Here is a 23,986-nt window from a genome sequence, read left to right on the forward strand (position 1 = left end):
GAGGTAGCTTATTAACTGCAGGTGCTCTCTCCAGTAGCAGCTCACTAGATTTCTGAAATAACCCAAGGGAAGCAAAGTGCTCGAGTTGTCTTCCTTTTTTTGGAAAGATTTGTCTAGCAAGAAGAGCTAAACATTAGATATAATTAGTTCACGAATTTGGAGCTAAATGGGGAAAGAATCAATTTAGGAAATTAAAGGAATATTTCAGCCTGATTAATACAGTGAGTGTTAGATTCTAAAAATACATCTCTTTATTAAATATAGGAGCACATACACAACCTGTCCTGGAAAGTTCATTTTCCATCTCTCATTTACTGTACCAGCAAGTTCCATTTTGTACATTAGAATTGGTTTGTTGCAGATGAGACCTTCCCCTCCCCTAAAAAATTGAACATCGCAGAAGTGGCTTATCTTCAGTTTGATTTATGATTAAAACTCTTCAGCGTTTTCCATTTACCAGCTCTGAAAAGTCTGCTCTTGGCAGTGAAGTGAAAGAAGAGAGAGAGAGGAAGGCTGTCTCATGAAGAGGTCTTTTGCAAGCATTTGGGTTAAGAGAGCTGTGAACCAAACTGAAAAGGAAAAACATTGATAATGGTGGTGCTAGGGTTGAGGTTTTCTGAATGTGACATTATTATGGCTTGCCAGAAGGAGAACAGAACTCATGTGTCTTAGGGGACTGTCCCAGAAGATTTATCAACTATGACAAGTCACCCTAAAGAGAAAAGTCTGCCTTCTCATTATGAGGGAAAGTCAGCTAAAATGAACGCATTTGGGATCACTTAACTCAAACATTTAACTATCTTTTTTCATTTGCCTATTTTAACATTAGAAAGAAGCTAAAAAGAAGACATTCACTTATGAGCTGACATAAAGCCTGCATTTCTTCATCTCAATCTACAGGAATTATAAATTCTGTGGTACACACCCATAATACAATTCTGTAATTATCTGATGACTTGAAGAAGTGACATTTAAATAGCATGCTGCATGATGTAAATATGTGCTGCTAACACATGCAAGACATGTGTGTACCACATCTGGGGTCTTTATTGATGGCACATAAATTACCTTAATTTTCAAATGGGTGCAGATACATATGCAGAGGAGTTATCAGTGTGAAACTGCAAAAGTATGTGAAATATAAAATTTATCACATGGTCTCACAATTTATGATGCAAACCAGACCACTTCACTGGTCTTCTGCATACTTATCCAGCTCCCACAGGTTATGTCTAATATGTTAAGACTGATCAGATTTAAACAGCTGCCTGAGAAATGTTTCTTTTCCTCACTGGCCTGAGACTCAGGATCAATATACAGTGCTATACCAGTGACAGGTTTGACATCTGATATCTTGCAGTTTTGCAAGCCTAGAAATAGAAGAATTTTTACTATTGGCAATACAGATTCTTAAAGTTCCAGTGGACCTTCTTAGGTATAGAAAACTCTCTCTTAGACAACACTTTGACAACACATATTTCTCAGCCTTCCAAGATACAAGCAAGTGCTGTGTCCTACTTGGGAACTGGGAATATTCCCTTCCCAACGGTATAAAGCTTCTATTTCTATCCCTTCAGTGTTCATAGATATAAAAAGACCATTCCCTTAAGATAGGCCAGTGACAGCTTTTCTAGTAACCCACAACTGAATCCCTACCATGCTGGATCTTGAATAAGTGTTATTTGGAGAGAAGGGAATGTTATTGTGGAAGGCTGATTTTTGTTTTTTAAAGATAAGTCCCCCCAAAATGTTTTAGCAGCCAGAAGATGGTGAGATAGTCAAAGGTAGATGATGAGTTGGAAGAGCCATGTGATAAATTGTGGAACCATGTAATAAAATCCAGAGCCATACAACAAATATATTGATACCACATTTCTGTGATTTATCACATTGCTCTGTACCTGTCACATTGATAGCAGTTCCCACATGTGCATAATCAGTATTGCTAACCCTAAGCATTCCAACATCATGAGACAGGCTGAAAAATCATGAGATTTTAGAAAACATACGTTTTGGATTCTTTTTACTTGATTTGTTTTGATTCTCTATGGACCTGTTAGAATGGCTTTAAGCTTTACTCTGAAACTACAAGGGCTAGTAACTTTTTTAATGTGAGAATCTCAGCTTTCATTTTTTGTCACTTGACTTCGGGAGATGGGGCCATAAGAAAGACACAGACCATCACAAGAGCTGGCAACTATAAAATTAATAGTACTATATATGATCCTACAGATCCTACTTGTAGACACAAAATTACGTGGGAAATTCAGATAAAATTGGAAGATAGCTCAATTAAAGTTAATTGATTTACAGACTAACTTTCTAAACTGATGCAACTGGAAGGATATATACTGCACAGAATGAAACAGAAATGGCATCCATTTCCTTTCTAAACGAATATCTACTGATTAACTGCCCAATCCTGTTCCAGTGTAGGTCTGGTAAAGTTCCCATTGTCAATGGGACCATGATTAGTGGATTGACACAAGCAGACAGAGTTCAAATCAATTGTACTCAATTTTAAGCAATTTTAATTTCAATTTGTTTAAAAATGAGTGTCTGCTAATGTTTTCTTCAATTAATATAAACCTTCAAAATTAATTATAGAAATGATCTCAGATATCCTTCATATTCAACTTCAAAAGCAATCCTTTGAAAAGAGGGTGGGGCAAAGAATAGTCTTAACTGGATTTTAATAATGCTTCTAATAATGCTGGTAGGTAGTGTGTAGACTCCATGGTGACATGGTGCACTGGTCTCCAGAGGGATACCATTATAACATTAATAGTGAAATAGGGAATGGAGAATAAATTGCATAATATTCAGGTCATATTTGCCTGTAAATTATGATGACCTGATTTTCAGAGATGCTGAGGGCCCACCACTTCCATTAGTCATTTGTCACCCACAGTAACTGATAATTTGATTCAACTCTTGTTACAAGTGTATCAATAGTGTGTACTTTTTGTTTGCCTCGGTGGGGGGGGGAGTGGGTCTCCGTGCACTGCCTGCTCCCACAAGCAATGCCCCAGCAGCTCCCATTGGCCGGTTCCCGGCTAATGGTTCCCGGCTAATGGGAGCTTCAGGGATGGTGCTGGGGGTGGGGGCAGCACGTGAAGCCACCTCACTGCCCCCTTCCCCTCCCGCCAGGGTCCGCAGAGACATGCCAGCAGCCAGCTGCTTCCAGGAGTGGAGTGGGGCCAGGGCAGGCAGGCAGCCTGCCTGAGCCTTGCTGCGCCACCGGACTTTTAGCAGCCCGGAGATCACGATCGACTGGCATTGGCTCCAGGATCAACCAGTTGATCGCAATCGATGGGTTGGTGACCACTGGAGTATACTAACACTATGTCTGTTATGTGCAGATATCAGACTGGTCTCAATTCAAAGGAAAAAGGTAACTCCATACATTGTATAAGTTTTATATGACAGAACATTTAGAGATACATCACTAGCATTTCATGAAAATGTATCATCTTACTGTCCACATATCTATTCAGGGACACCATCACAGGACCTAATCACATCAGCCATACCATCAGAGGCTTGTTCACCTGTACATCTACCAGCGTGATATATGCCATCATGGGCCAGCAACGCCCCTCTGCCATGTACATTGGCCAAACTGGACAGTCTCTACGTAAAAGAATAAATGGACACAAATCAGACGCCAAGAATTATAACATTCAAAAACTAGTCGGAGAACACTTCAATCTCCCTGGTCAATCGATTACAGACCTAAAAGTCACAATATTACAGCAAAAAACCTTCAAAAACAGACTCCAACGAGAGACTGCTGAATTGGAATTAATTGTAAACTGGACACCATTAAATTAGGCTTGAATAAAGGCTGGGAGTGGATGTATCATTATGCAAATTAAAACTATTTCCCCATGTTTATTTTTCCCTCCCTACTATTCCTCACACGTTCTTGTCAACTGCTGGAAATGGCCCATCTTGATTATCACTAGAAAAGAGTTTTTTTCCCCCCTCTCTCCTGCTGGTAATAGCTCCCCTTACCTGATCACTCTCATTATAGTGTGTATGATAACACCCATTGTTTCATGTTCTCTGTGTATATATATATCTTCCTACTGTATTTTCCACTGCATGCATCTGATGAAGTGGGTTTTAGCCCACGAAAGCTTATGCTCAAATAAATTTGTTGGTCTCTAAGGTGCCACAAGTACTCCTGTTCTTTTTGCGGATACAGACTAACATGGCTACTACTCTGAAACCTGTCATTTTCTGTGTTACTTTTATGTCTCTTGGTTCATTACAACTGATTACCACAGGGAGTGTCCAGACTGATGTTTTATTACATATTAAATATTACTTAAGGACAAATTCTACCCCCATCCTTGACTTCAACAAGCCCCCTAGCCACAGAGGAAGTGAACTTGTGCTGCTGTGAGTGGGAAGGGGGAGTATCCCTGACACACCATATCTCTGTAGCATCTCACTGCACCTTAATGCCTGGATAGAATTTGAGAAGCAAACTAAAGTAAGCAGAGGGCTGATAGACAAATGACTACACAGCTCCAATGGCATTCTCTCCTCTGGAGCAGCAAAGCAGTTTCAGGGGTTTTGCAACTGTGAACCTACAGTAACTGCTCCACAGTTTATACCCACTGTTGTTCTGCAGTTTGCAAGAGCAGGAATTCCTTACCCAGCCAACTGTCAGGCAAATATTCACAATGCAGCACTTGTATTTGGGCTGTGCACTATGCATTATTTAGCTACAAGGCATATGTTGGGGTGGCCAAATTGTAGCTTGTGAGCTGCATGTGGCTCTTTTACAGTTAAAGTGCGACTCTTGGAGGCCCCAAGCCCCCACCCTCATTCTGGCCTGCAGTGGGGTGGTGGGGCTAGGGGCTTCTGCCAGATATGACTGGTGCCTGCTGAGAGCAGGGGGACACAATTTAAAGGTTCATCCCCCCCCCCCCCCAACAGCTTGAATCTTGCTTCCCCAAGCACATACACCCCTCTTACCCTCAGCAGCCCTTTCCTGCAGCTCTCAGGTGTTAGCTCCGTGTGGAGAGGCAGCAGCAAACAGCTAGGTGCTGCAGGGAGAGGCTGCTGCTTTAACTTTGCATGGAGAGAAAGCAGCAAAACCAGCGGCCCTCCCAGCTGTTTGCCGCTGCCTTTCCCCATGGCTGCAGCTCCCAGCTTGCCAGCTCTAGCAGCTGCCCTGCAGGGAGGAGGCCCAGCAGCACCATGTGACTGAGCAGGGTCAGCAAACCCTGGAAAAATCTGGGGGCCCCCCATGTGTCACCTCTGGCTTCAGCCCTGTGGGGAGGGGGGTCTCCGGGTTTCAGTCCCTCTGGGCATGTCAGCTGGGGCTTGGAGCTTCAGCAAGAGCAGGGCTGAAGCCCTGTGCCCAGGCAGACATGTCCTATGGGGCTGAAACCCCAAACACCCCCTCCTCACAGGGTTGAAATGCCAAGCCCTAACAGATGCGCCCCAGCTCTTGAACTTCTGAAGATTGTCATATGCGACTTGGAGGGTCAATAAGTTTGGCCACGCCTGGCATATGTTCACACTGCAGCTGGGAGCCAGCCAGAATACTGGCTTGAACCAGCAGGGCTTGAGCTAGTGATAGTGGGTCTCAAGCTAGCACACTAAAAATCATAATGTGGATGTTCCAGCTCGGTCTAGAGCTCGATTTCTGAATCTAGGGGTCAGGTGGGTTTGAGAGCCTGAGTGGTTCTCAAATTTTTGGTGACCCCTTTCACACAGCAAGCCTTGAGTGCGACCCCCCCCCCATATTAAACCACATTTTTTTATATTTAACACTATTAGAAATGCTGGAGCTGAAGCAGGATTTGGGGGTGAAGGCTGACAGCTTACGACCCCCACGTAATAACTTTGTGACCCCCAGTGTGAGAACCCAGTAGATTCTACCTGAACCAGAACATGCACATTACTACTTTTAGCATGCTTGTTAGAGTGCTGCTGCTCAAGTGTCTCTACTGGGGCTGAGAGACTTAGATTCATAGATACTAAGGTCAGAAGGGACCATTATGATCATCTAGTCCAACCTCCTGTACAACACAGGCTACAAAATCTCACCCACCCACTCCTGCAAAAAACCTCTCACCTATGTCTGAGCTATTGAAGTCCTCAAATCGTGGTTTAAAGACTTCAAGGAGCAGAGAATCCTCCAGCAAGGGACCCGTGCCCCATGCCACAGAGGAAGGCGAAAAACCTCCAGGGCCTCTTCCAATCTGCCCTGGAGGAAAATTCCTTCCCAACCCCAAATATGGCGATCAGCTAAACCCTGAGCATATGGGCAAGATTCATCAGCCAGATACTCAGGAAAGAATTTTCTGTAGTAACTCAGATCCCACCCCATCTAGCATCCCATCACAGGCCATTAGGCCTATTTACCATGAATAGTTAAAGATCAATTAATTACCAAAATCCCAGTAGCAGTGTAAAAAGCTTTTTTAAGTATCATTATGAGTAGACCTGGTAGGAAAACTTCAACAGAACCGTTTTCTGTTGGAACACACAGATCCATTGAAATAGAAAAGCTTCACAAAATCACATTGATTTTGTGGACATTTTGTTTTGGAGAAAATGGCGGTGGGGTTGGGGGGGAGTTCTGACATTGTCAGAATGAAACATTTCAATTTTTCCTTTTAAAATGACTTTTCATTTTTTAAAATTGTATTATAATCTATAACATTTTAAAAAGACAAAATCAAAATACAATATTTTGATCAAACTTTTTTCTTAATTATTTTTTTTTCCATGGAGAAAATTTGAAACTTTGAGGATTTGTTCTGACTCAGAACTAAAACAAAATTTTAAATCTCAAATCCTCTAGGAAACAGTTCTGTTCTCCTCCCAGTTCTAGTTATCAGCTACTGTTACTTAGAACTTGGTTCTGAAACTCATTCCTCTGCTTGGTCTGAAGTAGTCCACATTTTCAGATGTTTGGGATTGATCTTCTGAGGAGGACTAAGGCTATGATGTGTGGGATTGGAGTGGAGTCGGGCTTTGTTTTGCAGCAGTATTTATAGACCACTGTGGGACAATCATGGTATTCTGTACAGCAATATCCTTATGTAACTGTCAATGTAATCATTATGTGACTGCCTAGAACTTGTGAATAGGCTTTTTTAGTATATGGTTATATTGAAAGAAATAATAAATAAAAGCATCCCTGAATATGCAGATTTTTTTTATTTTTGCCCCATTCAGAATGAATGAATTCCATATGTAATTCAATTTATATTTTGTGAAAAGTGCCTTTTGACAGACATGAAAACCACCTACCTATGATTATCCTCATCATCATCCCATATTGGTGCTTTACTCCCTAGCTTTAAAAACAGTTCTAACTGCTTCAGTTTGTAAAATGCTATATTCTTTAATGTAATGGTGCCCTCTATGTTCCAGAGAGTGCATTGAGGAAATATTAATCTTTGACAATCAATGAAACTTACTGGTTTAAAAATTTAAACCATATTATCTGTCAGGTGAAATTACCTTCTTACCTTGTTTACCAGACAATTTTATGGTCAAGTTCCATAAAACCAAAGAAGACTTAAGATTTTATAAGCAGGACATGAAATGGAATTTTAAATTTGAGGCTGTTAATCTGTTAATTGCAAATATCCAGTCAAGCATCATGTTTTGACATAAAAAATGGAAATGTTATTTGTGTGAAAACGGATGTACAAATACATTTTTAAATCCCGCAATTAACATTTAAAAGGTTTCAGATGTAATAGCATATTTGCTTGCAACAGAAGACCATATCCAGTGAATTATGAGTGCAAGAGACTGCACAGTGAAAGTGAAGCATGTATGAATTACGAGGCTTTGGTATGTAGACCTATAAAATCTTGGTCATACAACTGTGGTCAAACCTTGCTGAGAAATGTGCTCCTTTTACATTGGATAAAATAAGAAAGAAGGAGCTTTCCCTCAAATGTGAGGGGGAAAGCGACTGGGGAAATCCAGAGGCCCCCTGTCCAGACCTTTGTCAATGATAAGGTAATGCAAAAAAGAGAACAAGAACATGAATCCTTACAGGTCTGAGTGGTGCACTGAGGAATTTCTAGAGGGGAAAGATGGAGAAAGTCTTCCACTATCCTACTTTCACATGCTATTCAGTAGGAGATCTTTAGATAATTGTGAAAAAATATGAACCCAATTTAAACCTTCACTTAACTCTTAAAACCCAAGACTCCTCTACTCACCTATCCTTAGCATAACTATAACTCCTTCCCTCTAAGCAGCCTCTCAATAGGCCTTCACCTTATTGACTTTCCTCCTCCCTTTGGTGTTGGAAGATGTGGGACAAGAGGTAGCAAAATGGGAAGAGGAAACCACAACTATAATTACATACAAAATAATTGTATGTAATTCAATTGTATGTAATTGTATGTAATTACATACAATTGTAATTGTATGTAATTGTATGTAATTCTATTCTATATAGAATAGAATCTTCAAGTGCTTGATTTGGTAACATAAATAATGTCCTTGAAGATTCTATTCTATATATGTTTTTATTCCACATAAATTAGGAAATGCCAGATTTACAGTAGCCCATGCAATCTTTCTTCAGCCCCCTTGTGCGGCCAACCTGCACAGTGAATGAGGTGAGGGTACTGTGGAAAAAAACAGTGTATGATAACGCAATTAAAAAGAACATAATGCAGCCACACAAAGGGGCACAGTGAAACCATAAATCTGGTATTTCTTATCTGTGAAGTGCTTGATCTTGCAACCTAAAAACATCCTTTTTGTGTAGCTTTTGTATAATTTCTTAGGAATTATTTAAATGGGTATAAGTAAAAAATAATAACAACCCAATTATACATCATCATGACTTGAACTCTGAGCATTCAGAACTGAAGTGCTGACATCTCCTGCTCAAGCTAGAGCAGTGACTACATTAACTGACAGCAGAAGAAGGCTGTTATCCCAGAATTGGGAGATGGGCTGCTGACACCATGTGCTGGATACAAAGGATGACTGGGGAGAGTCCTGCCCAGCTCTCTCTCCTCCCCACTCCATGAAATCAGAGGCTCCTGTCCCTATGTGGTACCCCTAAAAGTGGATTGGACTGTGGTAACCATGTGCTTAGTCTGGGTACTTTACAGATGGAGTATGTTTTTTTTCTCCCCCCCACCCAAGACCCAGCAGTTCAGTTAACCCCTGCCCCAAGATAATGCCCCCAGAAGTGGGGGGGGGGCTATGTGCTGGGTTCAGGGAGGTTTATGGGGGGAGCCCAGCTTGTCTAACCACCTGGACTCAATGCATCATAGAGGGCAGTTCCAACCTCATTGGAGTGGATGGAGCTCACTTCAGGGTTATCATGCCTTCCTGCTGTATCCAACCATAGGGTCAGACAGGAGTGACTCCCCTCCCGCCCTCCAACCCAAACCCCAACTGCTCTGAAAGCCATGAATGTATTTGCCTTGGTTTAACCTGCTTCATGATATACAAAATTAATCTCATAAATAGGGGTCTTTTATGTACTGGAACTTGGAAAATGTTAACCCTAAATAAAGAAGGTGAAGAAAAGCTGCTCATCAGAAAAATGTCCACGTTAAAGACATCAGTCATAGGCCTCATTGAAACCCACAACTTAAAAGATAGTGGTGAGAAAGGAATAAGCAACTACCATCTTATGGTTGGGTGCTCAAGATACGAGAAAGGAAGGAGTGGGACTTCTTTTTAAACATTATATCAATCTCATGGTTTCAACCAATTTCCAGTCTCCTACTTAAAGCCCAGCTCCAGCATAAGCATGGAAGATGGACAATTACTCTTTGCTGTGCACCAGCTAATGAAGACACAGTGTACTACAATCAACTCAGCTCTCTTCTTTCAACTATCTTGAATCATGACATCACTTTCCTCAGCAACTTTAATGCTACTGCTGATATTTCAAATGGACCATGGAAAAATATTAATGGACCTGTTATCCCAGATACCTTAAATAACAATGATGAATGCCTTTTACAGCTGTGTATTTCTCTTGAGCTTGTCATTACAAATATCTGGTTTCACAGAAAGAAAATTCACCAATTTACTTGGCCAAATAGTGACAAACAAAGAAGATGATCGATTACAGGATAATCTCTTGTCACTGGAAATTTCTGATCATTGGAAATTGTTCATCAGCAACTGCAGAATTTATCAGCTTGCTGAGCTTAGTAAAATAAATTAGTCTCTTAGACTAAAAAGCACAGGCAAAGTGACAACTGAGTTTCCAAAATTGGAATGATCTAACCTAAAAATTGGTAGCATTCAAAACCAGTATGCAGCTGAAATCTTGAACAGGTTTGAGACCCCACCAAAGCATCCTAATTCTTAATTTACCTCAATGGACTTCAGTTCCAAGATGGTCAGTGCCACCAAAACCATCACAGGTCCCTCCCCTCAAAAACAGCCAAGAAGCCCTGGATTGCTGTTAATATCTTAACTGGTTTCAGAGTAACAGCCGTGTTAGTCTGTATTCGCAAAAAGAAAAGGAGTACTTGTGGCACCTTAGAGACTAACCAATTTATTTGAGCATAAGCTTTCGTGAGCTACAGCTCACTTCATCGGATGCATACTGTGGAAACTGCAGAAGACGTTATATACATAGAGACCATGAAACTATACCTCCTCCCACCCCACTCTCCTGCTGGTAATAGCTTATCTAAAGTGATCACTCTCCTTACAATGTGTATGATAATCAAGGTGGGCCATTTCCAGCACAAATCCAGGTTTTCTCACCCTCCCCCCCCCACACACACACAATCTCACTCTCCTGCTGGTAATAGCTCATCCAAACTGACCACTCTCCTTACAATGTGTATAATAATCAAGGTGGGCCATTTCCAGCATAAATCCAAGTTTAACCAGAACGTCTGGGGGGTGGGGGGTAGGAAAAAACAAGGGGAAATAGGCTACCTTGCATAATGACTTAGCCACTCCCAGTCTCTATTTAAGCCTAAATTAATAGTATCCAATTTGCAAATGAATTCCAATTCAGCAGTTTTTCGCTGGAGTCTGGATTTGAAGTTTTTTTGTTGTAAGATAGCGACCTTCATGTCTGTAATTGCGTGACCAGAGAGATTGAAGTGTTCTCCGACTGGTTTATGAATGTTATAATTCTTGACATCTGATTTGTGTCCATTTATTCTTTTACGTAGAGACTGTCCAGTTTGACCAATGTACATGGCAGAGGGGCATTGCTGGCACATGATGGCATATATCACATTGGTGGATGTGCAGGTGAACGAGCCTCTGATAGTGTGGCTGATGTTATTAGGCCCTGTGATGGTGTCCCCTGAATAGATATGTGGGCACAGTTGGCAACAGGCTTTGTTGCAAGGATAGGTTCCTGGGTTAGTGGTTCTGTTGTGTGCTATGTGGTTGTTGGTGAGTATTTGCTTCAGGTTGGGGGGCTGTCTGTAGGCAAGGACTGGCCTGTCTCCCAAGATTTGGGTCATCCTTCAGGATAGGTTGTAGATCCTTAATAATGTGTTGGAGGGGTTTTAGTTGGGGGCTGAAGGTGACGGCTAGTAGCGTTCTGTTATTTTCTTTGTTAGGCCTGTCCTGTAGTAGGTGACTTCTGGGAACTCTTCTGGCTCTATCAATCTGTTTCTTCACTTCCGCAGGTGGGTATTGTAGTTGTAAGAATGCTTGATAGAGATCTTGTAGGTGTTTGTCTCTGTCTGAGGGGTTGGAGCAAATGCGGTTGTATCGCAGAGCTTGGCTGTAGACGATGGATCATGTGGTGTGGTCAGGGTGAAAGCCGGAGGCATGTAGGTAGGAATAGCGGTCAGTAGGTTTTCGGTATAGGGTGGTGTTTATGTGACCATTGTTTATTAGCACTGTAGTGTCCAGGAAGTGGATCTCTTGTGTGGACTGGACCAGGCTGAGGTTGATGGTGGGATAGAAATTGTTGAAATCATGGTGGAATTCCTCAAGGGCTTCTTTTCCATGGGTCCAGATGATGAAGATGTCATCAATATAGCACAAGTAGAGTAGGGGCGTTAGGGGACGAGAGCTGAGGAAGCGTTGTTCTAAGTCAGCCATAAAAATGTTGGCATACTGTGGGGCCATGCAGGTACCCATAGCAGTGCCGCTGATCTGAAGGTATACATTGTCCCCAAATGTAAAATAGTTATGCGTAAGGACAAAGTCACAAAGTTCAGCCACCAGGTTAGCCGTGTCATTATCGGGGATAGTGTTCTTGACGGCTTGTAGTCCATCTTTGTGTGGAATGTTGGTGTAGAGGGCTTCTACATCCATAGTGGCCCGGATGGTGTTATCAGGAAGATCACCGATGGATTGTAGTTTCCTCAGGAAGTCAGTGGTGTCTCAAAGGTAGCTGGGAGTGCTGGTAGCATAGGGCTTGAGGAGGGAGTCTACATAGCCAGACCATCCTGCTGTCAGGGTGCCAATGCCTGAGATGATGGGGCGCCCAGGATTTCCAGGTTTATGGATCTTGGGTAGTAGACAGAATATCCCAGGTCGGGATTCCAGGGGTATGTCTGTGCGGATTTGATCTCGTGCTTTTTCAGAAAGTTTCTTGAGCAAATGCTGTAGTTGCTTTTGGTAACTCTCAGTGGGATCATAGGGTAATGGCTTGTAGAAAGTGGTGTTGGAGAGCTGCCAAGCAGCCTCTTGTTCATATTCCGACCTATTCATGATGACAACAGCACCTCCTTTGTCAGCCTTTTTGATTATGATGTCAGAGTTGTTTCTGAGGCTGTGGATGGCATTGTGTTCTGCACGGCTGAGTTTATGGGGCAAGTGATGCTGCTTTTCCACAATTTCAGCCTGTGCACGTTGGCGGAAGCACTCTATGTAGAAGTCCAGTCTGTTGTTTCTACCTTCAGGAGGAGTCCACCTAGAATCGTTCTTTTTGTAATGTTGGTAGGGAGGCCTCTGTGGATTAGTATGTTGTTCAGAGGTATTTTGGAAATATTCCTTGAGTTGGAGACGTCGAAAATAGGATTCTAGGTCACCACAGAACTGTATCATATTCGTGGGGGTGGAGGGGCAGAAGGAGAGGCCCCAAGATAGGACAGCTGCTTCTGCTGGGCTGAGAGTATAGTTGGATAGGTTAACAATATCACTGAACAGTGTTGCACAACTTGTTTGAGAGGTGGTATGGTCACACATCATAAGCTAAGTGATGCTCATAATAAAGCAATACATGCTGACTGAAGAGTTTTTATGGAAGCCACTCAGGGAAGCTTCCATCAGGAATGATATCACCTCCTTGTGATAAACATTTGTATGACCTCATTCATTCAGTGCAGTCTGCTCCAGTTCTGATCACCTAATCAATACAGAAGCAGACTGCATGGCAAACTGGAATGAATTTTTCAGCCAGTTGCTAAACACATGTTCAATTTCTTTGGACCCTGACATTAAGGTCACTGCCAAGTTGTCTCACTCCACACAAATTAATCCTGGCAAATTCACTATTTACAGAATTCATAGAGATGTAAAGAAGCTTAAAGGAAATGAGGTGGGAGGAATCTATGTTAAAAAGTGCTAGACCAGCTATTATTTTGTGACTGCAGATGCTGTTCAATATCATCTGGAAAACAAAGTCGGCCCCGTCTGACTGGCAAAAAGGCATTACTGTACTGCTTTGGAAATGTACAGGCAGTGAATGAGTAACTTTTGTGGCATTACTTTTCTATCCGTCCCAGGGAAAGATTTTGATTCTGTCTTGCTGGCCCAAGCTGCTAATATCTTAAGGAGCAACAGAAGATCACAACAAGCTGGCTTCACTCCTGGCCGTTCCACAATGGAGGAAATCTTTACAGTGTGCCTCATTCACATTGCATTTGTGGATAAAAAGGCCATATTTGACTCTGTTGACAGAGAATCGCTTTGGCTGATCTTGAAACTTGAAGGCTTCCCTGTCAAGCACTGTAGAATGTTCATCTTCTATACAATGACTCCTCAAGCTGCTTTGCTATAAATGGGAAAACAACAACCTTCTTCCGAATAAGGTCGGGCATTCAATCAGCATGCATTGCTGCCCCAGAACTCTTTAATGCTGTCATAGACTATATGTTTGACCAGACACTAAATATATGCATTGTGGGCATACTCCTTGATGATAAGAACCTCACTGACATTGATTTTTGTAACAAAATAGCACCAGTTGTCAAATCAAAGAATGAACTGGTTGTGGCACTTAAAACCCTGGAAAGCTCAGCAGCAAAATATATATCGGCCTGAAAATTAATTGAGGTACAACCAAAATTCTTTGATTTGGAGATTTTGAACACACTATAGACTCTACCATCTTGGCAGCTGACCACCCACTCAAGGCTGTTGGTGATTTCATCTACCCCAGCACTGTTGTCAATAAGATGGTCAGCATCAAGAAATTAAAAACGGTTACCTACTTTTCATAACTGTTGCTCTTCAAGATGTGTTGCTCATGTCCATTCCATTGTAGGTGTGCACGTGCCCACGAGCATGGCTGTCAGAGACTTTGTCTGAGTGGTACCTGTAGAGCCAGCTGTGGCACCCTCTGGAGTGTCACACTCATGGTGTGGTATATCAGGAGCCACCTGTCCCGCGCCCTCTCGGTTCCTTCTTCCTGACAACTCCGAGAGAGGGGCAGGAGGGTGGGTCATGGAATGGACTTGAGCAACACATCTCGAAGAACAACAGTTATGAAAGGTAGGTAACCATTTTTTTTTCTCTTCCAGTGCTTGTTTATGTTGATTCCCTTCTAGGTGACTCACAAGCAGAATCCCTGGAGGTGGGCTCAGAGTTCACAGTCTTGCAGATTGGATTACCCACTCTGCTGAAACCAGCATCAGTCCAAGCTTGCTGGGTCAGCGCATTGTGCGAAGCAAATGTGTGGATGGATGATCAGGTCGAGGTGTGGCAGGTTTCCTGGATCAGCACCTGAGTGAGGAAAGCTGCTGATGACTCCTGCACCCTAGTTGAGTGAGCTGTCACAATCGCCTTGACAGAAACAGACAGGAGTGGAGGAGCTTTGTCATTGCCCTAAATGCCAGAGGCGTTATGGGAACATGAGGATGATGATGATGTCCAAGCTGCAGCTTTTGAAACCTAACCTAACCAGCTCATCTCTCTCTCTCACTTTCACTGTCTCCTCCCTTCCCTTCCCCTCCCCCCACCAAGGGAGTTAGGGAACTTCTTTCCTGATTTCATGCCCCAGTCTGGGGGAATAGGGTGCTGGGCCATATGCTTGGTCTGGATGAGGAAGATGGTTTGTCTGGGTGACAAAATCCAGCCCGACTTTCTCCCACCCCTTCCCACTATAGCTGCTTTGACAGTTCCCAGGCATCCCCACGCAGCTTTGATAGTGGTGTGGACTAGACTCTTTAGAATATTCAGTGATTTTCGCAAGCTGCCATAAGGTTCCTAAAAAACACAAAAGAAAGGAAGGAAATGGTGATTTTTAACACTTTATAGCTCAGATATTGTCAATAGAATTTCATGGGATAAAGAAAAGGCTCTTCTGTTCCTGGAGGGGATTCTCCCTGCTGAATATAAAAGAACTGTTGTAAACAGTGAAGGTTTTTCCCCTCCTCAAAGAAAAGGAAATTGAAAATGTTTAGGGCAACCAAAATACAGGAGTTGCCAACAGCTCCCCCTGTAATAAAAATGCAGCTTGTTCTTGCCACTGTTTCCATCATCTTTTGGAAATGTCCAGCTCTGAATCCCTCCAAAATAGCACAGCATCAGTATCAAATTGCAGCCAGAGTAAAGTGAATGATTTTCTGCCAATAAGAGTTCACTGTTCATTTTTTCTCTGTGTCAAACAAATTTTGGAAAATACAAGAAGCTGTAAAAGACGACATGAATTTACTATCATGACACATGTAACGAATCACAGTTCATCCAAAACCATCACTTCACCAGAATCTCCAGCTGTGGAGAAAGATTCAGCGTCTGATTACAGCAAAAGCTGGGGGGCAACAGAGGCTCTGCTTTCAGCACTGACTGAGCCCATTTTACAGGAGGATTACAACAACTTTGACAAGTTGACTTGGACAGCTCTCTTCAACCAGTCTGTAAGAGATCCTCTATGTGGAATTCTGAAAAAGTGGTAAGTTTTGAACTTCACAGCTCCGACCAAAATATGTACAGCTGTCAATGCAACTCCAGAACCTACTGTTATGGCTTGTTATTTGATTTACATGAAAAACACAATATGTTTGTTCTCCTTTCTGCGCACTTGATTCTCTTGCCCATCCTGTCCTCCATGTTAGTTGTAGGTGTCTTCTGGTCCTGTTCCCATCTATCTTGTTCTTTTCAGTGGCTAAAAGAAAAGGAGTGCTCGTGGCACCTTAGAGACTAACCAATTTATTTGAGCATAAACTTTTGTGAGCTACAGCTCACTTCATTGGATGCATCAGTGGCTGAGTTTCTTCCTTCTGTGTCCCCTTTACAAAAACACACCTAAGGAAATTTGTGGCAGATAGCACAGTATGAATAGCATTTTAAACCCTACCTTTCAAAAATTATTATTTTAAATGAGGTCACCATTAAGCAGTGGGCAATCCTTACCCTCACATTTTTATGGAGAGAGGAGCTGAGATACTGCAATACTTTTTAAGGATGTAAAGCTGTAACAAAATGGGGAAAGGAATAGCCAGACACTCAAAAATGATGGAACACTGGAAAGGTCGGAGTAGGTGGACGCACCACTATAATTCAAGAAATATACAAGGCACTGAAATTCACATTCATCATCCTCATGACAGAGGTTGTAACAAGTGCAAGAGAAACAGAACAAATCCTTTCTTGTGACAATGACTGCAATGAGTATGAGAAATGGTATGAAGATAACCCACTGCCAGAATAGTTTTTTCCCTTATCTCTGAATCTCACTGTCCTGCATCAACTAGCAGATGTACAGTGTTTTTCACGGAAGTAGATTTTGTGATACATTACACGCTGTTGTTGAGTGAGGACAGGGTTAAAATACATCCTCTTTTCTAGAGCTACTGCAGGTCAGCTTGAAAATTAGGATCACTTTTTCCTCTAACCCATTAGTATCAAGGTGACCAACTATTATCATCTTTGTGCAAAATGTCTAAAACATGTTAAATGCATTTACATGGAATGGCAGTGGACCTATTAATTATGCAGGCATTTTCATTATACAATTGTGCACAAGTCAAAGAGTTACATCTGGACTCTGACTTGAGAGCCAGAGAGCCCATGAAGTCCACTAGGGACTTTGCTTCTGCTACTGATTTTATGTAGAAGATGCTCAGATATTATGTTGACAGATGGCAGTATAAAATTCTAAAATAGACAGACTACACTCCTGTTCAAGAGACTGAGAGGGGTAAGTAACACCCTTTGCTGGACCTTGGCTGCAGTTTTATGAAGTAAGTAAGCCCCACCTAAATCAAGTGGACAGGGAATAGGCAAGTGCCTGGGCTCCTTACCAGCTGAACCAGCACATTGGGTAGAAGAGCCTTCCAGAAAGCCAAGAGGGACCAGGAGAGGAATTGCGACTCAGAGAGGAGTCTGAAGCATATTCCTCCCATTGTTACTCCTAGCACTACCCCTTGCTCTGGGCTGAGCCTAAAAAGTCATATTATAAAGATAGCACATACTTAGTATAAATGTCTTTTTCTTTAAGTGGTATCAAAGCACTGAAGTATTTTCTCTGTTAGCCTTGCTGCCAGACATGCTTTTCAAAGTGTTTTGGAAACATCAGTGCAAGTTTTACCCACTCTCTGAGTCAGTAATTATGCTGCCAGTATTCTAACAAAGAGTTTTTATAATTATTATTACTTCCACTTTGGGGAGAAGGCAAAGGGAATTGTGAACACTCAGTGTGAGTCTACATTACAGCGGTACATCGGTGAAGACGTGCTATGCTGACAGGAGAGCGCTCTCCTATTGGTATAATTACTCCATCTCTGTGAGAAGTGGAAGCTATGTTGGTGAGAGGGTGTCTCCCACTGACACAGCATTGGTGTGGACAGAGCTTAGGTCTCTGTAACTTCAGTTGCTCAGCGGGGTGTCTTTTTTCACACCCCCTGAGCGATGAAAGTTACATCAACTTAAGCAGTTGTGTAGACCAACCCTCAGAAATGACATTGGTCTGAGAGTTGATTAGGCTTATGTTGGAGGACATCTGCCAGGTTTCTCTGGTTGTTGAGCAATTATATATATAATTATATATATGTCTTTCATCCCTGCCTTATGTAGTGCCACTTGAATATACGTTTAACATTTACTAGTTTAGGCCAATAAAATTTGGCTTGGCAATACAGTAAGCAAATGTATAGTAAGTACACTGGAAATCTGTTGTTCAGATTAGCCCATGGTAAATTGCCTCTGCCAGTGATATGAAGTGATATCGAGAGATAGTGCACTCCATCACAAAGCAGAATCACTTCAGTCTTCTCTTGAATTTGGTGGCAGAAATTTTAACATTTTACCCACTTCTCTCCAGTCCATCACTGCTGCAAGATCTGTACTATATTCCACTCACTGATGCTTGGTTTATGGCCACCTCTGAACTTCAATTTCCTGCTTCCCTGCCTCTTTCACTGACAGCTTCTGATGTATTTTTCAGTTTCAGATCCTTCTTTGGCTGCTGGATTTCACCCTCTTACCACTGGCAGCTTCTGATCTGTACAGGTCTCTCTGATGTAAATTTAGTGGGATTTTTTTTCTTTTTGAAAGAGGAGAGAAAATTTTTTCAAACTTTTAAAATAAAGATTGCCTTTAAGTATCTACATATAGCATTCTGACTGGCTTTCCTTAATCCTCCTTAAAGGAAAGAACATATTCCAGATTCCTGCAATGATCCAGATAACAAGTTTCCTGCACATTTTAGAGTAATAGTTTGAAAACATGTCTAAGGCCAGGTCTACACTATCCGCCGGATCAGCGGGTAGCAATTGATCTATCGGGGGTTGATTTATTGCGTCTAGTCTGGACGCGATGGAGTCTATCCCCAAGTGCTCTCCCATTGACTCCTGTACTCCACTGCTGCGAGAGGTGCAAGCGGAAGCGATGGGGGAGAGGCAGCAGTCGACTCACTGCCGTGAAGATGCCGCAGTAAGTAGATCTAAGTATGTCAACTTCAGCTACGCTATTCTCATAGCTGAAGTTGCGTATCTTAGATCGATCCCCCACTCCAGTGTAGACCAGGCCTTTGACAAAAACCTGCATTTCTAGTAATGTTTCCCACTGGAGAATCTTGGCTACAACAACACCACCTAGATTTTCATCACTAGAGCTCAAAGCACTTTACAAAGGAGACAAGTAACATTATCCCTGTTTTACAGAAAAGGGAAACCAAGGCACAGAAAAACAACATGACTTGCCAAAGGTCACCCAGTAGATCATTTGCAGACCTAGGAATAGAACTTATGTCTCCTGAGTCCTACTCCAGTCCTCCATTCACTAGGCCACAGTGCTTCTGAAGGTATAACACCTTATTTGCTTTCCAGATTATGTCTGTCCCACTAGCACTCCCCCACACAAACACTGCTAGTTTTAGAATAACCAGACAGAATTCTGACTGAATGAAATGCAAACTGTAGCAAATACTTCAACCTTGCCTACTAGCCACTCATTTTTTTCTGACTGTGGGCTTCTACGGGTCATACTTTACATACATTTGTAAAGCAATCACTCAAGTGTTTTCCAAAAAGCAGGCTGCAAAGGTTAGCATTGTTACACAAAGTATTAAATAGATTTCATCTAGCAAAAAGACACTCATGAAATGTTTTAAAAGCAATGGGATCCATCTGAACAGATCATAAGAAAATTAAGTGTATCCATAACTCTATGTGAAAATTGTAACAGGTTTTTACACAGATAGATATATTTTGTATCATCTTAATGGGTCTGACACTGCATCAGTTGAAGCTTATGGAAGTTTTACCATTGACAACAGGATTGTGCCCTTTTATTCCACTCTCTCTTCATTGTTTTGAGAATGTTTTCTACCTAACGATAGCAAACAAGGAAGTCTTAGGGGGTTGAAAAAATGTTCTTAAAATGTTAAAAATGCTGTCTACCATTGTTCTTTCATCAACAACTTAGTTCTCAACAGTCCAGCAGCCTCATAATCTAAATAGATAGGATAATATACAGAATAGTCATAACAAGCACAAGATGGTGGCAATATCTCACATGTTGAAATATCAACAAGTTACAGTGGGTGAAATGTATCCCAGTGCAGAAGGCTGAATAATTTTATGTAGAGTTATAGGGAATTTCATCTAGTATGAATAGAGAAATCGTTGCCTCTGACCTTCCCACCTGAATCTGAAATCTCAAATTATTATTGTCTGTAGTCATCAGTGTACAATAGCTGCTTCAAGCACTGATCTCAGTTGGAGCCTCTGAACAAACACAATCTCTGCTTTGAAGAGCTTACTATAGATAGATAAGGTAGACAGACTCTGGGAAGGGGAACAAAGGAACAGAATAGGGAAGTGGCTTGCCCAAGGTCATACAACAAGTTAGAGCTAGAACTGGTACTAGAAACCAGTTCTCTTGACAACTGCTCTAGTGACCCATCCATCAAACCAATTATTTCTCCACTATGACTTGACAATATCATTAGCACTCCATGCTGTGTGACTGAATGTCTCTGCATATACAGATCCAAACAGTATTAGCATCCTCTGTGGCCATATCATTTAGAGCAGGGACTGTCTTTTTGTTCTGTGTTTGTACAATGCCTAGCACAATGGGATCCTCGTCCATGACTGGGGGCATAGGTACCAAAATAACACAGATAAATAGAAAAGGAGTACTAGTGGCACCTTAGATACTAACCAATTTATTTGAGCATAAGTTTTCGTGAGCTACAGCTCACTTCATCGGATGCATTCAGTGGAAAATACAGTGAGGAGATTCATATACACACAGAACATGAAAAAATGGGTGTTACCATACACACTGTAACGAGAGTGATCACTTAAGATAAGCTATTACCAGCAAGAGAGCCGGGGGGGGGGAGAAAACCTTTTGTAGTGATAATCAAAGTGGGCCATTTCCAGCAGTTAACAGGAACGTCTGAGGAGCAGTGGGGAGTGGGGGTGGGAAATAAACATGGGGAAACAGTTTTACTTTGTGTAATGACACATCCACTCCCAGTCTCTATTCAAGCCTAAGTTAATTGTATCCAGTTTGCAAATTAATTCCAATTCAGCAGTCTCTCGTTGGAGTCTGGTTTTGAAGTCTTTTTGTTGTAATATTGCGACCTTTAGGTCTGTAATCGAGTGACCAGAGAGATTGAAGTGTTCTCCGACTGGTTTATGAATGTTATAATTCTTGACATCTGATTTGTGTCCATTTATTCTTTTACGTAGAGACTGTCCAGTTTGACCAATGTACATGGCAGAGGGGCACTGCTGGCACATGATGGCATATATCACATTGGTAGATTTGCAGGTAAACGAGCCTCTGATAGTGTGGCTGATGTGATTAGGCCCTATGATGGTGTCCCCTGAATAGATATGTGGACACAGTTGGCAACGGGCTTTGTTGCAAGGATAGGTTCCTGGGTTAGTGGTTCTGTTGTGTGGTGTGTGTTTGCTGGTTAGTATTTGCTTCAGGTTGGGGGGCTGTCTGTAAGCAAGGACTGGCCTGTCTCTCAAGATCTGTGAGAGTGATAGGTTGTCCTTCAGGATAGGTTGTAGATCCTTGATGATGCATTGGAGAGGTTTTAGTTGGGGGCTGAAGGTGATGGCTAGTGGCGTTCTGTTATTATCTTTGTTGGGCCTGTTCTGTAGTAGGTGACTTCTGGGTACTCTTCTGGCTCTGTCCATTTGTTTCTTCACTTCAGCAGGTGGGTATTGTAGTTTTAAGAATGCTTGATAGAGATCTTGTTGGTGTTTGTCTCTGTCTGAGGGGTTGGAGCAAATGCGGTTGTATCGTAGGGCTTGGCTGTAGACGATGGATTATGTGGTGTCGTCTGGGTGAAAGCTGGAGGCATGTAGGTAGGAATAGCGGTCAGTAGGTTTCCGGTATAGAGTGGTGTTTATGTGATAATATAATTATGTTTATAATAAGCTGTAGCTCATGAAAGCTTATGCTCAAATAAATGGTTAGTCTCTAACGTGCCACTAGTACTCCTTTTCTTTTTGCGAATACAGACTAACACGGCTGCTACTCTGAAACAAATAAATAGGTAAACATTCATGCCCACTATTGTTCCCACATCTCTTTCAGAAACAGTGGTTTCTGTATCTCCCCCACCCTCTGCACTCCTTCATGGATTATATGTTGGTTGTTTCTACGGGCCAGATTGGGATACCCTTATTCACACTGAGTAGTATCGTATTTCACAAGTATTCTCAGAAAAAAAAATTAGTAATAGGATTCCTCATAATATAAGATACTTCAACATGAGTGAGTCTATTGCAATCTGGCCTTATATGTATTAGCTTGTTTTATTTTTTAAGTAAAATCTTAGTTTACTATTTACTGCCATGTTTCTATTCTCCATCAATTTGTTTTATGTTTGTCTCAATTGTATTCATTGTTCCACCCAATTAAATATCAAGCTGATCATCAATGAGTTTAATGAAAATGTTCTTTATTCCCCTTTTTAGTTCATTAAAGATTTGAAATAAGTCAACATATAATACAAATCCCTCCTCTACTCCAATATGTATCTTCCTGCTCAATATTTTGCCATTGATCATTAGCTTTTGTTTAGGGTCCTTTAGCAGTTTTCAGTTCACGGGCCTGCATGTAACTGCAGCGGGGTGTGTCCCTACCTGTATGTATACTGGTGAAAGTGCAGGCTGGAGGGCTTTGCAGCTTGAAACTCTGGTGAGTTTCAGCCGAGATTGGTGCAGGGGGCTCAGTGGTACCCCAGTTCCAGGTGCCACCCTGGGGGGAACGCATCACAAAGAGGCCATTCCAAATATGGCATGGTAGGTGTGAAAGAGGAGGCAGAGTCACTTTTGGGATTCATTCAAGATGTTTAGATGGGTGTGACTGAGGTCCCATGGGGGCCACACTGAGATTGCTCAATTAGGGCAAACTTCAAAGAATGGGGCACACAATCCCCAAAGCTGTGGTTGTTCTAATATTTAGATCCACCAAGCTATCAACAGAACAGCTTCTACAATACCTTACTGGTTACACAGAAGCCAAAACACAGTTCTCTTAAAGCAACCCAGCCTTGGGCTTCCTCCCAGACAGCCAAGTCAAATATCCTGGAGATTACTGAAACTCTGACACATTACCTCCCAGATTAATGAATACTTCAGATCTTACCCAAATACAAACTTACAGACAATTTTTATTAACTAAACTAAAATTTATTAAAAAAGAAAAGAGAGAGAGTATTGGATAAAAGATCATTATACATACAGATATGAATAGAGTCCTTCAGTCAGTTTCATAGTAGAGATGATAAGCTTTAGAATTGCAAAGCACCCTTTTCAGAATTAGTTCATCAGGTTATCGTCCAGTGTCCAAATATTCAATATCAGGGCAGTACAGATGGGACTGGAGATCTCAGTCTTATGATTCGAACTTCCCCTGAATAAAGCGTAAGCAGATCTGAGATAAAAATCCTAACCCAAGAATCCTTTATACAGTTTCTGGGCATTCTTTGACAGCGCCAGTCCTGGGTGAATAATAGGTTATCATTGTGACTTCGAAGTAGATCTATTTCCTAAGCACCACCGGTAATTAACGACATGGATTAACATCAGGCTATTGCCTATCTCCCACCATTTTACAGGTGATTTATCACAAACTTCAAAAAGAAATTATGACAGTGATATTAGTACTTTTAAATGTTAAGATCTTCTTTTGATCTCTAACATAATACAACATAGACACAAACTGTTTGGTTACATTGTTAACCTCTAACAATATATATGTAAACACACATAACACAAACATCATCTACTAATATGTCTCTAAAGGTTGAATCAGGGTCAATTAGCCTGCAAGTTGCTTAACCGTTTCTGGCCCCATGTCACAGTGGGGTATCAGTTGTAGGATAGGGAGG

This window comes from Lepidochelys kempii, chromosome 1, assembly GCF_965140265.1.
Source record: "Lepidochelys kempii isolate rLepKem1 chromosome 1, rLepKem1.hap2, whole genome shotgun sequence".
In the NCBI taxonomy this organism is placed as follows: domain Eukaryota; kingdom Metazoa; phylum Chordata; order Testudines; family Cheloniidae; genus Lepidochelys; species Lepidochelys kempii.